Below are 16,657 nucleotides of genomic sequence, written 5' to 3' on the forward strand. Positions count from 1 at the left end.
TAACTTTTTTTTATTAAGTTAACTTTTATATTTTGTAACTATTTTTTCTACTATTTTTAATATAACTGCTCCTATTATAATTATAACAATATAAAAATTAATAAAAAAATTATGATAAAAAAATATTTTTATGAATATTTTATACATACACATTTTATATAAATTTTAGTAATATTTTATTTTAATAATTATTATAATTTTTAATTTTTAAACTATTTTTTTATTATTCCAGAGAGATGGACATGTATTTATATTTATCAGAGGACATAAAGGCTTGATAATTATTATATTTCTAAGACCATTTTTTATCTACTTATTCAACACATTATATATATATATATAATTTTACTTTTTGTTATTGATACCATTTAATAAATTTTCTTATATAGCCAAATTCCATACTTCACAATTACTCTTGCATGTGACTCCATTCTCTATGAAGTCAAATTCAGCATAGAAGTTTTACATGCTTAATAATATTCTTAAAATTGAACTTTTTTCTTTTAAAAAAATTGCATACATTTTTTTTTTCTTTATATATATAATTCCTTTCTAGTATGGATGGTGTAAAAGTGTATGGGAGAGTTTACCCACTTGTGACAATAAAGTGTGTTATGTGAGAGGAAAAAACCACATGTTTTGTAATTTGTATTCTTGAGGTTAATCCTTGTTAGTAGCATATTCTTAAGTATCTTCATATGAAAAGTAATTTTTTTTGTAACTTTAGTCTTTTACATGATAAATTATTTCCTCCTCATTAGCATGGTAATTTATGTATGTATGAGTGGGTTGGTTAGAAAATTCTCCCCATTCACACTATTTATCATTTACATTAATTAGTATCTTTGTATCTTGCACTTGTAAGTTTAGAGTATGATCTTGTTTTCAATCAAATAATTTTCTTCTCTAATTAAACATCCACTCCCGAGTTTGTGTAATGGTGTGATGATATATATTGAGTGAGTATTCAATTAACAACGCAACCAGTAAACAAAAGTTCATAATTAGATCAAATAAAAATAGCAAGACTGCCAGTACGTGATGGAACAGTAGGGTGGATGTATGAATGGCTACAGAGTCATCCTGCAATGGAAAAAGGGATATTCAAGGGTTGATTATAGAAAGAATGATCTAGGGAAAGAAGAAGAATATCAGAGAGAGGTCATACCCAAATCAAGTTTGTCCTCTAGCTCATACCCTGCAAACCTCTTATTGGTTGTGTGCATTCTGCTGTTTCTCATGATGGCCTCAGTGTGTGTATCCTTACCCACGTGTAAATTTTCTCTAACTGTCTGGCCATTTACCAAAACCCCTGCTTTTTATTTAGTTTTTCTTTTCTGCCCATTTTGCCCGTAACAATACCATCCCCATTGGAAGCAACCTTGTCCTCAAGGTTGAATGATGGAAAAGCTTCTTCTACGTTTGAGACATTTTCCCAAGTAGCAACATGAGGAGGAGTATTTTGCCAATGGATTAGCACTTGAGGAATCTTCAATTGTCCTCGCAACAAGGTTCTTGATGCTAACACCTTCCACGGTAGCAGTATTGGTCCGTGATCCAATTTCCAGTTTTGTATAGGAATGTAAGGATCATTATGCTGTCCTCTAAATTTCTTGAGCATATAGGCATGGAAAACTGAGTGAATCTTTGCTTCATCAGGTAGTTGTAGCCTATATGCTATTGTACCTACCTTAGCTAGTATCGAAAATGGCCCAAAGTATTTCAAACCCAGTTTCTGATTAAGTCTCTTAGCCATTGTTTGTTGCTTGTATGGTTGGAGCTTAACCAGAACCAAGTCTCCCACTTGAAAATCAATGGATCGTCTTTTCATGTCAGCATATTGTTTCATATAATTCTGAGCTCTAAGTAAGCTAAGCTTGACTTGCTCTAGTATCGTATCTCGCTGCAACAGATTAGCTTGGACAGTAGGTGAGTCATGCTCATCCAACTGGTATTTAATCAGTGTAGGAGAATTTTGTCCATAAAGTGCTTTATAAGGGGGCATGCCAATGCTGCTGTGGTGACTAGTATTATACCAATATTGAGCCCAAGGAAGCATCTTAGACCATTGGATAGGATTGTTGAAGGAAAAACACCTATGGTACATTTCTAAGGTTTTGTTAAGCACCTCACTTTGGTCATCTGTTTGTGGATGATAGGCCGAGCTCATGGCCAATGTAGTACCCTGTAACTTCCAGAGTTGTTTCCAGAAGGAACTAACAAAAACCTTATCTCGGTCAGACACTATGGATTTTGGAATGTCATGCAATTTCACCACATTATTGATGAATACGTCTGCCACTTGTTTGTTGTTGAAATCAGACCTCATCGGAATGAAGTGACCAAACTTAGATAACCTATCCACAATAACCATAATAATTGTACAACCTTGTGAAGGAGGAAGGCCTATGATGAAATCCATAGCGATGTCATCCCATACTTGAATAGGATTTGGGAGAGGTTGCAAGAGTCCAACAGGGAATGTTGTTTCAGTTTTGGCTTGTTGGCATATCTGACAGTTCTGCACAAACATTCTGATGTCTTACTGCATATTCACTCAATAGAACTGAGAACATATTTGAGCAATTGTTTTAGCTCTGCCAGCATGGCCTCCAACTAAGCTATTATGAAATTCTGTCATAATTTTCTTCTTCAATTCCTCATCATTAGGAATAACTGTTCGTTTTTTCCAGAACATAATGCCATTGTGAACAACAAAGTGCTTTATTGTTGCAGGTTTTGAATGAAGTTTGGCCATTATGGTTTGCAACTCAAGATCCTCCTTTATCCTTTATTGTATGTCTTGTAGCCATTGGTTGACAGGTTCAGATATAGCCATGGACATGCATCTTGACAATGCATTTGCTACCACATTTTCTTTTCCAGGCTTATATTGAATTATGAAATCATACCCAAAAAATTTAGGGAGCCATTGTTGTTGTTGTTCTGGGGTGTGTAGGGATTGATTAAGGAATTCTTTCAAGCTTTTCTGATCAGTTTTGATGGTGAACTTATGGCCAAGCAAGTAATGCCTTAATTTGGCAATTGCTTGAGTGATGGCATATAGCTCCCTAGAATAGGCAGATTGCTTTTGTTGTCTAGCAGATAACTTCTTAGAATAGTAGGCCACAGGATGAGCATTCTGTAATAAGACAGCTCCAATTCCTATCCTTGATGCATCTGTTTCCAAAGTGAAGGGTTGAGTAAAATTGGGTTGTGCTAATATTGGTGAGGAGGTAAGAGCTGCTTTCAGTTTCGCAAATGCTTCCTTTGCTATAGTGGTCCACTTAAAATTATCTTTCTGAGCATATCTGTTTGCGGGACTGCCAAAGAGGCGTAATTCCTGATAAACCGTCTGTAGTAGCCTGTGAGGCCTAAGAAGCCTCTCAATAACTTGAGAGATGTTGGTTTTGGCCAATCATTTACAACACGAACTTTATCTTTCTCCATTGCAATACCGTCATTGGATATAGTGTGATCAAGGTAGTTAATGTTGGTGGCACCAAATGAACATTTGGACAGCTTGGCAAATAGGTGTTCCTTCTGTAAGACTTGCAAAACAATCGCTAGGTGTTGTAAGTGAGAGGACCAATCAGAGCTATAAACCAGTATGTCATCAAAGAATACTAACACAAATTTTCTCAGTAACCCTTGGAAAATGTGATTCATTAGACTCTGGAAAGTATCAGGGGCATTAGTGAGAACAAATGGCATGACTAGTCATTCATAATGACCTTGATGAGTACGAAAAGTTGTTTTATACCTGTCTTCGGGCTTCACCAATATCTGATGATATCCGGACCTCAGGTCAAGTTTAGAGAAATGAGTGGCTCCATGTAATTCATTAATTAACTCATTTACTGTTGGAATGGGAAAACTATCTTTAATGGTTAGAGCATTAAGAGCCCTATAATCCGTGCAAAATCGCCAAGTTCCATCCTTTTTCTTCACAAGAATAATTGGTGATGAAAATGGAGCGCTTGGCTGGATGGGCCCTTCATTTAGCATTTCTTGAATCATTTTCTCTATTTGAGCTTTCTGGCTGTGAGGATACTGATTAAGCTTAACCTTGACTGGGTGTGATCCTTCCAATAATGGAATAGAGAGGTCATGCAACCTGGGAGGGGGTAAACCAATGGAAACATCAAACACTTGTTTATAGGTTTGCAATAAGACTACAAGTTCAGGTTCCCTTTGTTCTGGCAGCTGTAATAAGTTGTTATTTACTGCTGTTGCAACTTGAATGGCATAACACTCGTCAATGGCATTAGTGCTAGAGAGCCTTCTGATATGGTGGTATTGAGCAACTTCAAGGTGTATTTGGTGGTACTTGTCTCCCTGTAGAGTAACCTTCTGCCCTTTATAATGAAATTGTATGTTGAGATCCTTATAATCATGGATGTGAGGGCCTACCGTTGAAAGCCAATTAGTACCAATAATCAAATCAGCCCTAGAAACCGGTAGTAAAAAGACAAGAAGATCAATTTGGGCACCCTGCATATTGACAGAGATATTCCGAATATAACCTTCAGTTTCCAATCTGTTGCCATTTCCTACCATTACTCTTAATTTTGGACTTTGTTCCACTTTGAGCTGCATGAACTTAGCCAATCGTGGTTGAAGAAAATTGTCGTTGCTGCCGCCATCTATCATAACTTGAATGACAATACCATTTAGTTCTGCTGCAAATCTGATAGTTCTGGCACGCCTAACATCTTCAAATGCATCCAAGGATAAGTGGAGGTCTTCAACAGGGACTTCAATTGGTGAGGTTGTAGTGTCTAGGGGTTCTGGTGGTTGAAGAATTGGGTTTGTTTCAGTGTCTTCAACATCAACTTGCAAAATCATCAAATGTCGGTTGGGACATCTATGGTTGAATGAGAATTTTTCATCACATGTATAGCATTGACCCTTTTCTCTCCTAAGTTGCATCTCTGCAGCAGTCAACTTTTTTATTTGGTTGGGTTTGAAATTGGGTTTGGTAGATGGTGTGGGAAGTAGTGGAGGTAGTGGACTTTTGGATGGTGAAGGGCTAAAATGATTGGTGTTATAAAAGTTGGGTTTGAGGTTGAAAATTCTGGTGATGGTATTAGATGCCTGAGGTTTGGTGTTAGTGGTATATCTGTCTTCATAAAGCTTGGAAAACGCCACAGCTCTCAATAAGGAAGGTGGGGATTGGGCAATCACATCTCTTGTAACTCAGTATGCAATCCATTGATAAAACAGTTCAACAATGCTTCTTAAGGTAAGCTACCTGAACGATTAGCTAAGGACATGAATTGGAGATAATATTAAGAAACTGATCCTTTTTTTTTGGAGTTTAAACAAGGTTGCTTGCGGACAATCAAATGGTGAAGGGACAAATTCAATTTCCAAGGCTCTAGTTAGAGCATTCCATGACATGAATGGGTTGGTTCTTTGAATAATTTGGAACCAAGGTACGACATCTTGTTCCATATGAATTGCAACAATAGTTAATCTATCCTCATCAGCAGTTCCATAATAGTAAAAAAAAAAATTCAGCTTTGAAAATCCAAGCCATTACATCTAAGTTGTTAAATTTAGAAAATTCTAATTTCACATTCCGAATCTGAAATGCGTGCCTGACTGAACTGCTTGGCTCTGCTTAGAGTTCATGCTAGATCCACCATGGGGTTGGGGTTGGTTTTGAAGTAGTGATTCCACCATTGATTGAATGCACTCCATGAGAGTGTTTGCTGCCACCTCCACTTGTGTAGTGTGCACACGTTGTTCTTGGTCACGTAACTCCAAGAGATCCATTACTCGTTTGAGCTCAGCGTCATGAGCTCGTATTTCCGCTGCCATTGTGGCCATTCGTGTGTTATCAACCATGGTGGCTCAATGAAAGCACCTATGTAATGGTGTGATGATATATATTGAGTGGGTATTCAACTAACAACGCAACCAGTAAACAAAAGTTTAGAATTAGATCAAATAAAAATAGCAACACCGTTAGTACGTGATGGAACAGTAGGGTGGATGTATGAATGGCTAGAGTCATCCTACAATGGAAAGAGGGATATTCAAGGGTTGATTATAGAAATAATGATTTAGGGAAATAAAAAGAATATCAGAGAGAGGTTATACCCAAATCAAGTTTGTCCTCTAGCTTATACCCTGCAAGCCTCTTATTGGCTGTGTGCATTCTACTGCTTCTCCTGATGGCCTCAGTGTGTGAATCCTTATCCACGTGTAAATTTTCTCTAACTGTCTGGCCATTTACCAAAAACCCGTGCTCTTTATTTATTTTTTCTTTTATGTCCATTTTGCCCGTAACAGTTTGATATATTTTTTCGCACATATTATTTACACGTCATTTTGTTGTTGTTCTATATTAGGTAATATCTATAATATTTCTATACAAAATATTTGTCTTCTTACCACTTGTCTAAACAAAACTTAATTATCATATCCCAATTTCTTATAGACCATCATATCAAAATATCGTGAGTAATTCTCTTAATCACATACTTTTTAAATATTTATCTACCATAAAGATGTTTTTCTTATATTAATTTTTGCATTTGTATTTCTCCAATCTATATATCTTTAACTCTAGGGAGAAAGTCTAACGCAGTCCACACTTTCATTTCTCAAGTAAGGACTCTTGAGTATAACTAAATTTTTCCCCCCTAATCCACCATACTTTGTTCGACAACATACCTTTTCTCATCTAACTCAATATTTTTTTTTTCATTCTCCCTTTGCTCCTCATTTTTGTTGGCTTTCACTCCACTCTAATTGAAATTTTAAAAATGATAAATAAAACAAATGGGTGAAATGTGAGTACAAAATTTATAAGACATACTCTCTCAACAAAGAACATGTTGTTATTGTGCTTCCAAGATGACAACTTTTTATATGAGTTTTCATGTTTCCTATTTTCTTGGATTCATCCTAATATGAATGCCTAAATACTTATTTTTAAAATTTTACAATTCAACATAGTAAAATATCTTTCCATCAATCTCACCTCCAAGTAAATTGCTTCATATATGTTTTTACAATAATTGAACTTATGGCATAAAACCAATTCATAGCACCTCATGACGCTTTTAATAACTATAACATTTACTATGCAGTTGAGCAAATAAAGTTATGTTGTTCACATATTGTAGATGGTTAATTTCAAATTATTTTTTTAAGTTTGACTCCTAAAAACATATTGTTTTCCTTACAAGTTTACTTAGTCCTTCTCTTACATTTGTGAATAAAGGAGAAAATGTAACTTCTTGTCTTAAACTCCACTTAATCTTAAACTCCATTGTCAAACTACTATTAATAAATATTGAAACAAAGTTTGGTTTCATGCAGGAAACACTTCAAAAAAAGTCTTAAGAATTTTTTCTGAAGCATAAGTATGTGAACTAAAAGAAAAAAATACCTAAAAATACTTAAAATAAAAAAGTAATAGTAAATGGTTTATTTTTGAAAATTTGGGTAGCTCCTATCCTCTTCAGTTATTGGCCATGGGATTTCTTACCTCATTTTGAACAACTTTCATTTTTAATGCATCATCAAAATGTATGATCATTTCAAGTTTTTTCCTACTAATTTTTGGGAAAATTTTTTTGAGAGAATAAAGAGTTAGTATAATCACTAATTTGATGACCAATTTTTTGTGAATACAAATTTATCACTATTTCGATCATTAAATAATAAAAATAAATTTTTGTAACTGATTTAGTCCTTGAGAGTGACAATTGTCACTGATTTCGGTTATTATTTAACAATATTTTAGTAGTGATTTTATTATAAAAAAAATAAAATTTTACATCTACTTATAATAAGATATGCTAGTCTCCTTGGAATTGAATCCAAATCCTTCTAACAAAATAATATATTTAGGTAAAAAATTAAAAATCATACTAATGAATGATGGTGTGATTTTTTATTTAAAAACTAAAATAAATAAATAATATTAAACTATAAATTTTGTAATATTACCTTTAGTCCTTTTTACATATGAAAAAGATATATATAAGGGTACTTCAAATCATAAGTATAAGAAATACATATTTACTTTTAAATATATTAGTTATTAAATTCATATAATACTTTTATTTATTAAAAATTCTATTTATAGATACATTTACTTATTTTTTATATAAATTGATGCATTCATTAGTCTCACCAAACTTATATGTGAAAACATATTTTTTGAATTATGAAAAAATATCATTAAGTATAAATATAATTTAAACACTTAATGTTTTGGATGGTTTTAGAATAAAATTTAAATTTATATCATTATTAATTAAAAAATAATTAACTTGGAAATTTATATATATATATATATATATTAGTTAATTAATTTTAATATGAAGAATAAAGTAATGATATTTGTGTGTAACTTAATTTATAATTTGTTATATACATTGTATAGTTATTTAAATAAAAATTTGTTATATATTTTTCAACACATATTTTTAAGAGAAGACATGAAATATGTAATAAGTAACATTATTACATGTATTATATCGTTATAGTAATCATCTTATATTTGGTCACTATATAAAAAAATTATTAAATGAGTTTTTATATAATATGGTTATTAAATGAATTTTTATATGTTAGTAGTTAAATTAGTTTTAATATAATTGATTGTTAAATTAGGTTTTATATAATGATAATTAAATTGATTCTAAATTAGAATTTAATATTAATTATTAAAATTTTAACTATTTATTATTATATTCTAAGATAATCTCTACTTAAATTAATAAATAATTTTATTATTTTAAAAATATTTTTTATTATAATTTACTCATGATTATTTCTCTTTTCTTTTATACTCTTTTAAGTAACAAATGTTCTATACACCAAAGTTGTATATATGCTAGCTTAGCTTTTTTAATTAATTAAAAAAATATTAGCAAAATATGCTTTGATATACTCTTCTTATTATTATTATTTAAATTTTGTTAAATTTTATAAATTTTGATAGATTTGATATCTTATTTATTATCTTCATCTCATAATTTTTATAATTCGAATAAATTTCAATCAATTTTAAATTATCTATTGTTAACATACTTATGTTTTTTTTTTCACAAATAAATAAAATAAATATAGTATTTAAGAAATGCTCCAACCCTTATAAAAAAAAAACATAAATGTCTTTCAAACAAGACAAAAACAAATCCTACTAAACATATTTCTAGATCATCCACCATACTACCAAAGAGTAATAGGGCGATGTGATCAAGTTATATACACAATTGCATCTATTAATTAAGTGTGTACAACCCATATTGATAAACCAACACAGTTAGTATACCTCCAAAAAAACCAAAAACCAAAGTACCCATGCACACGATTACCATTGCTGATAATGTAGTATTTAACCCGAGAATTAAAATTATTGCAGAATAGTACCTTGTTTGGTGCATATTTAGTGTCTGTTCAGATATGTATGAACTTTTTTTGTTATAGAAACGGAAGTCCAAACCTTTTTTCAATCACCCTATAAGAATTTGTGGTGCGATTGTCAAGCCATTTATACCTTTGTATGTCAGGCACATGATGCCCAAAACCACCAGCAGAGCCATTTTACATTTCCTGCTTTTGGTGTTTAGAAACCACGACACTAGATAAGTGTCATCATTTAGTGATATTTCAAGCAAAAATCTAGGTATTTATGAGTTTAATTGTTGATTTATTTATCATCCAACCTAAATTTGTGAAGAATTGAAATTAATGATATATTTTGAATTATAAGATTAATGAAGCCATTAGATCCCAATTTTGTATTGATCTCAGAAAATTAAGGAAAGAAAAGTAAAGGGCTAGAGGACGAATAGAGAGGCGTTAGAAGATAGAAAAGAAGTTGTTGGACATCCAAAATTCTCGCTTAGGAGAGAATGATCTAGAGCCAAACCTAGTTCCAGTCCCAATCCTCGCCTAAGCATACAGAACTCACTCAAGGCTCACCCATGCGAGAATACTCTAGAAATCAAGTGCCAAGCTCACTCAAGTTTGCTTGGGATCACTCGGGTCTCGCCAAGTCTCGCCTAGGGCTCACTTGAGCGAGATTGCTCCAGAGAGTGGGCATTATTTGAATCAATGATATCACTTAAGCAAGATATGGATTGCTTGAGCGAGATATGGATCGCTTGAGTGAGATGTCACTAATCCAAGTTCAAATTAGGTTAAATACAAAGGTAGGGCAGAGATTAGGGGATGGAGAGGAAGTCCTAGAAAGCAACTGTCAAGGAGAAACATTCTAGATATTCTTCTTTTGCTTTCCATCATCTTTTGGTGCATGTAATGACTACCATGAGTGACTAACTCCTTTCTTTTAAGATTGAATGTAATCGTTTCAAACTCTGATGAATTCTAGTAATATTTATATATGACATTTTAATCTTATTTAATACTGGTATTTTCATCTTATGCTTAAAGCTTGAGTTAGATCTTTGGATTTAATTGGAAAGTATATATGATGATCTGACCTAAATGAAAATACTTGATATATTTTGATTCTAGGAACATATTTTAATACATCAATTGCTTTATAACATATTTTCTTAATGATAAGAAGTTTTCTAAATAGTTGAGAAATCGATGTTTACGAGATAATCTTAATGATTTTCTATTTGAGGAATCAATATGAACGATCCTTTTTGTTGCATCAATATTAATTATGTCATAGTATTGTATGTCTTTATTTATCAAAATACAAATGAAGGAGAAAGATTAACTTCAATCTCAATCTTATTAATTGAATTCTTAAAATCTTTTACTCTCTTTTATTTAATTTACATGCAAACTTTATTCAAACAATGTCAACATATTTTGAATTGAATTTTTGTACATAATTTCAATATTTAGTGAATGTTACACATTCAAATTTCAACATTTTTTTTTTGGGTTCGATATCTGTCTTTCGAGATAAACTATTATTTATGGCTCAATACACTTGTCGAAGAAAAGTAAACACTCTACAGAGTTGAAATCTGTAGATTAGCCAAGCACCATGGAATCCGAAGGAACCCCCTAGTGGAAGACATGACTATGACAATTGCAGTAGAGCCTTTAATAAAAAAATTCTTCTGTCAGATTTTAAACCAAAACCAGATTGCATTAACCTGCCTAGTTAACCTAGTGTTGATCACACCAAGCATATCTAAATGTTGGGCTAAAATATATCTATGCAAAACAAAGTTAGCTAAAAAGAATTATGTTGTCAACCCAAACATTCATACCTCTTGTGTCTACCCCAAAGATTTCACATTTTCGATTGGTTTTAAGTACCAATGGAGTATGTGAACATAGATTTTGTGTGTTTATTCCATATAGATACCCAAATTTTTAGTTGTGCTATGCAAAAGATTTTATATGCATTACTTTTCTCATTATTACTTGTACCCCTTTGCAAACCTGATTACCTTTATCATTAAAGAGATAAGATCTAAACTGATTTAAATGATTTTGAGGTTGATTATGTGTTATATTAGAAATCCCAAGCCATCTATTGCAACTGTTCTAGGCCTAGTGTGCAACTTTGCACTCAAAGAACAAGTGACTAACAATTTCTAGCTAAGATGTGCAGAAAGGACATCCTAAATCAACTTGTTGAATTTCTCTCCTGACTAGGTTATCTTTTGTTCAATCCTACTCGTGAGAAGGCACCAAACAAAGAATTTGACACTAGTAAAAGAAAAAGAATTTCACAAATTTGAGAATAATTCTTTCCTATCTTCACCTCATTACCTCCAAAATGTAGTAAATTATATGTCAATAGGATTGAAAACTCTCTGTTTTTTCTAATCTTCCATTTCCAACAATATACCCTATCAATATAAGGTTTAGAATCTTGTAACATGACGATGAGTTCTTTGATCAAAGACTTCTCCCATTCAAACCAACATCTTCTTCATGCAAGTTGCCAAGACCACGTGTCATCTTCTGAAAACCCTACTCGAGACATAAATATGTTTATGCACTGCATTGGCATACAATCTTGGTGTGCTCAACTTCAAGGCATTTTCCTTTAACCACTTATCTTCCGAAAAGTTGAGTTTTTTCTCCATTACGTACCTAACACCCAACTTATATTCTCCTCTAATCAATTTCTGTTTCCTACTTTGCATGCTTCCATATGGCCACCACTTAGAGTATATATGGTGAGAGGAATTTTTGGCTCTTAGCTTATGGAAGTTTGAGATTGTAAGGTAGAGCAACCTAAAAGCAAAGCTTTTATCTTGTAATTTTATAAAGTGATTTTATCACACATCAACTTTAATTCCACTTTTTCTTTTCTTTTACAAAGAAGTGTTGAAAATGAAACCCGAGACAACGACTATTTTCACTTTTATTCTTTTTTACTATGTTGTGAAACTCAACTAACGAAAACAAATCACATGAATGAATAATGTTCTCCTCCAAGTTTCAAACGTTCAACAAGATCCAAAAGCTTGCGTTATATAGATACGAAGATTCCTACCTAGTATATATGATCATGTTTGATTTGGCTACCTAGTACTTTTATTTTAAAATAGATAAGAGATATTAAAAAGTGAAAACTTTTTATTGAGATGTGTGATATCTGATGTTACCCATTTTCTTAATATCTCAGAGCATGACGAACATATAAAAATTACAATTCTTCTTATTAATTTGTTAAAAAGTATAAGTTAATGAAATTAATAATATTTTATTAGAAATACAGTAAAAATGTATAAATTTCATTGTCTTATACATCTTTCATAAAATTTATATTTATTTTATTCAGTGACCACTTTCTACTGACACTTGTTAACATTTTATTTCCCTTTTGGATACAACTGTTTCATTAAATTTGTATGTTTCATTAAATAACAACAATGATATCCATAACAATCATGGCATGTTAGCTATGATTAGAAGAAGTTGTAAAAGAAAAAGAGCGGCAAAATTCAAACAGGAAAACTGCAAGAAAAGGTGAAGTGATGAGTAGGAAACATGTGGGTTGAAGATTGTCTCAGCAAAAATGGCGGAAACAGGGAAGAGATTCAGATTCATCTCTGTCTCTCTCCATTTTAATAATGTCTACTGTTAAACCTATTTGTGACTTCTTTGCATGCATGCATGCATGAGGGATTTTCCTATCTACAAATTATAATTCATCAACATTTTCTTTGAATATTTGAAAAATATTATATTACTACAAAAAAATCATGAAATATAAACTAATTTTAGAGACAAAAAATAATTAGTTGTTATAATAATTAAATTATGGACTATTTTAGATACTAACAAAATTTTTGGTTTCTAAATTAGTTTATATTATTGTTAAATAATTTTTAAGTTGGTATCTAATTAGCTACAAAAGTTTTAACTATCAATTATTTAGATTCTAAATTTGGTAGAAAAATCTTGGTAGCTAATTAGATACCAATTTAGAAACCATTTAATAATAATGAAACTAATTTAAAAATTAAAAGTTTTTTTAATTTTTAAAATGTCTCTAATTTAGTTACTATAACAACTAATTATTTTTTGTCTCTAAACTTGGTTTCTATTTTTTGATTTTCTTGTAGTAGTGTATACACTACAAGAAAATCATGAAATAGAAACCAATTTTTAGATACCAAAATAATTAGTTACAATAGAAACTAAAATAGAAACCATTTTAGAAACTAAAAAAAAAATTGGTTTCTAAATTAGTTTCTATTATTTTCTATTATTGTTAAATAGTTTTTAAATTGGTATCTAATTAGCAACTAAGGTTTTAGATACCAATTATTTAGTTTCTAAATTTGGTCTCTACAACCTTGGTTGCTAATTAGATATCAATTTAGAAACTATTTAATAATAATAGAAAATAATAGAAACTAATTTAGAAACCAAATTTCTTTTTAGTTTCTAAAATGGTCTCTAATTTAGTTACTATTGCAACTAATTATTTTGGTTTTTAGAAATTGGTTTCTATTTGATGATTTTCTTGTAGTGATATTTGGTTAAGTAATTAAAAGATTTTTAATTGAAATATAAAAGTGCATTATTTTATGTGTTTATGTGTTGTTTTTCTTAAAAAAAAATTGTTTAAACTCTTTAACTAGTGTATTATGGGTATTACTTGACTTCATCCTTTTCATATTCTTGTATCCAAAATGGATACAGTTTTAGGTTTTAGAAAATTTTAATTCATCGATTAGTTTTCCTAGAAATATTAATTTTTAATTTTATTTATCCTCAAATAAATTATATTAGAATAAAATTAAATAAGATTTACTGAAAATTTCCAATTATGTTCATTTCCATTAAAATAGTCTTTTTATAAGTGTAATGTTTTTAAATTTGAAAGAGTAAAAAAAGTGTAATATTTCAAAACTAAATCGAAGATTTATGTAAAATTTTAGAATAATCAGGATTTTATTACGATTTCGTCAGAAAACCTCAATGTCAAAGTAATTTACTCATTATATTAATATTTATATTTGTAATAAGTAAGATTAGTTTTTAACAAAATTCTCTTAATATACTAAAATAATTATTGTTTTTAATCTATGTAAAAAGCCTTCATATTTATAAAGAGGAAAATGTTCTTTTTGGAAGAAAAAAACAACATAAATAGGCTTACGGATATGTTTGTTTCTGAGTTTCCTTCTTGAATGATAGGGTTTGTGATTTGTTCGGTACTTTTTTATGAACTATTTTTAGAATATGAACTGAAGTTTGTTGAGATTATATCAACACATAATTTATTGTATAATAATGAGTCATTGATTGGGATGTCGCATTGGAAAAGGAAACACCCTTTCAATTAAGTAAATAAAGGAAGTGCAATGCCTAAAACTTTTTGTTTAGTGTGAATTAATTAATGCAATTTAATTATGATTATCCACTTTAACACTACTCCCAAAGATGGGATCTTTCCATGCTTTCTAAAACAAAGTTTAAACAAATGAGACCAAATCTTTCTCCATTTTTTGTTTCAGCCAAGTTCAAATATTTTCTCTGAAAAATTACAATATTATGGATAAGTTAAATGTAGAGATAGTTTGTAATGAGATAGAAAACTAAACATATTAGGTTTTGTTTGGATAGAAAATTGTGTAATTATAAAAAAATTAAATATATTATATTTTAATTATTTAATTTAAAAAAATATTTAAATAATTAAATTTATTGGTTTTTCTATTTGAGTCCGGTTTTAATTATGACCAAATATAAAAAAATACTATCAAATAAATTATTAAGTTGATGAAAAAAATTTAACTATCAATAAAATAAATCTCTTTAGATATAACAAAAAAATATATATTTAGATATTAACAAAATAAATTAGATATTAACAAAAAAAAAATAATCATTATAAATCTTGATAAAAAAAACTATGATTCACATACATTGAAAAATAGTTCCATAATATTAGTTGAGAAAACACTAACAAACATCAACTAAGAAATAACTTTGATAAGTCAACAAATAAATAATATCAACAATATCAAGGTTGTGTTATGTCAAGCTCCTCTAATGTTAACTAAAAAAATATAATACATCAATAAAAAAATATTTCATTGATAGCAATAAAGAATTTTGCCTAACATTAGTGAGAAATAGTTATGTTAATATTGTTTGAAAAAATATTAATTAATATTAGTGAAGAAATTACTTTGACCTATGTTTTGATCACAAATAAAAAAAGAAATCTCAACTAAAAATTAATTAGTTGATAAATTAGTTGATAAACTAGTTGATGATGTGAAATGACATATAAAGATATAACTGAGTAAATTTATCATATGAAATATGTTTTAAAAAATATATTATCATCTGATTACAATTTTATATTTTTAAAATTATTAAATTTTTTTGTACTTCTTATTTTCTAAAAGTTTTATATTTTTTGAATTATATATAAGAAATTTTTCTGAATAATATAGAAAATAAATAAAAAAATTTAGAATTACTTTTAAATTTTAAATCTTTCTTTGACATTTATGAACTGAAGAGACCTAGCTCATCTAAACTTTTGATACACAGAAAAAAGATGGAAAATTGCATCTGGGTCACACACAGACAAGGTGGCAGACGATCATAATTGCAAGAAACAGAGACAGTAGAAATGAGTAAATTCTTCTGAGAAACGCAATTCAATCAGAAATTTGATTCTGAAAACGGCTTGCCCCCACCATCTGCACAATTGCAGATACCATCTTCTTCCTCCACTGGATTCTCAAAAATTTCAATGATATTTTGAAAAATTGTCTCAAATGGGACCATTTTATTCCTTGATTTAATGAGTATAGTAGAATTCTAAATTTTAGAGCAAACTTTTAATTTGGTCATCTAACTCACCCTCTTTATTTTTTTAATTTAAGACTTCTAATTGGTAAGTAACTTTTAAAGAAGAATATATAGCTAGAAAGTAATTCTTCTAAAATTATAGACACATACACAGAATATCACGAGGAAGATCAGAATGTGAAAAAAAAAACTCAATTATATAGTGTTCTAATGGATGATTATGAATATTAGAACTGATTAAGATAATTTAGATAATCATATGGTCAAAATTAACTTTTTCACCTTTTCACTCTCACTGAATATGCCCCACTCGATAAATAAAGAAAGGTTAATGAAATATTGACAATCCAAAATTTTACACATTACAATTTTTAGTACTATTATTTTAATATTTTCTCAT

The sequence above is a fragment of the Phaseolus vulgaris genome, chromosome 4 (genome assembly GCF_000499845.2).
Source record: "Phaseolus vulgaris cultivar G19833 chromosome 4, P. vulgaris v2.0, whole genome shotgun sequence".
NCBI lineage: Eukaryota > Viridiplantae > Streptophyta > Magnoliopsida > Fabales > Fabaceae > Phaseolus > Phaseolus vulgaris.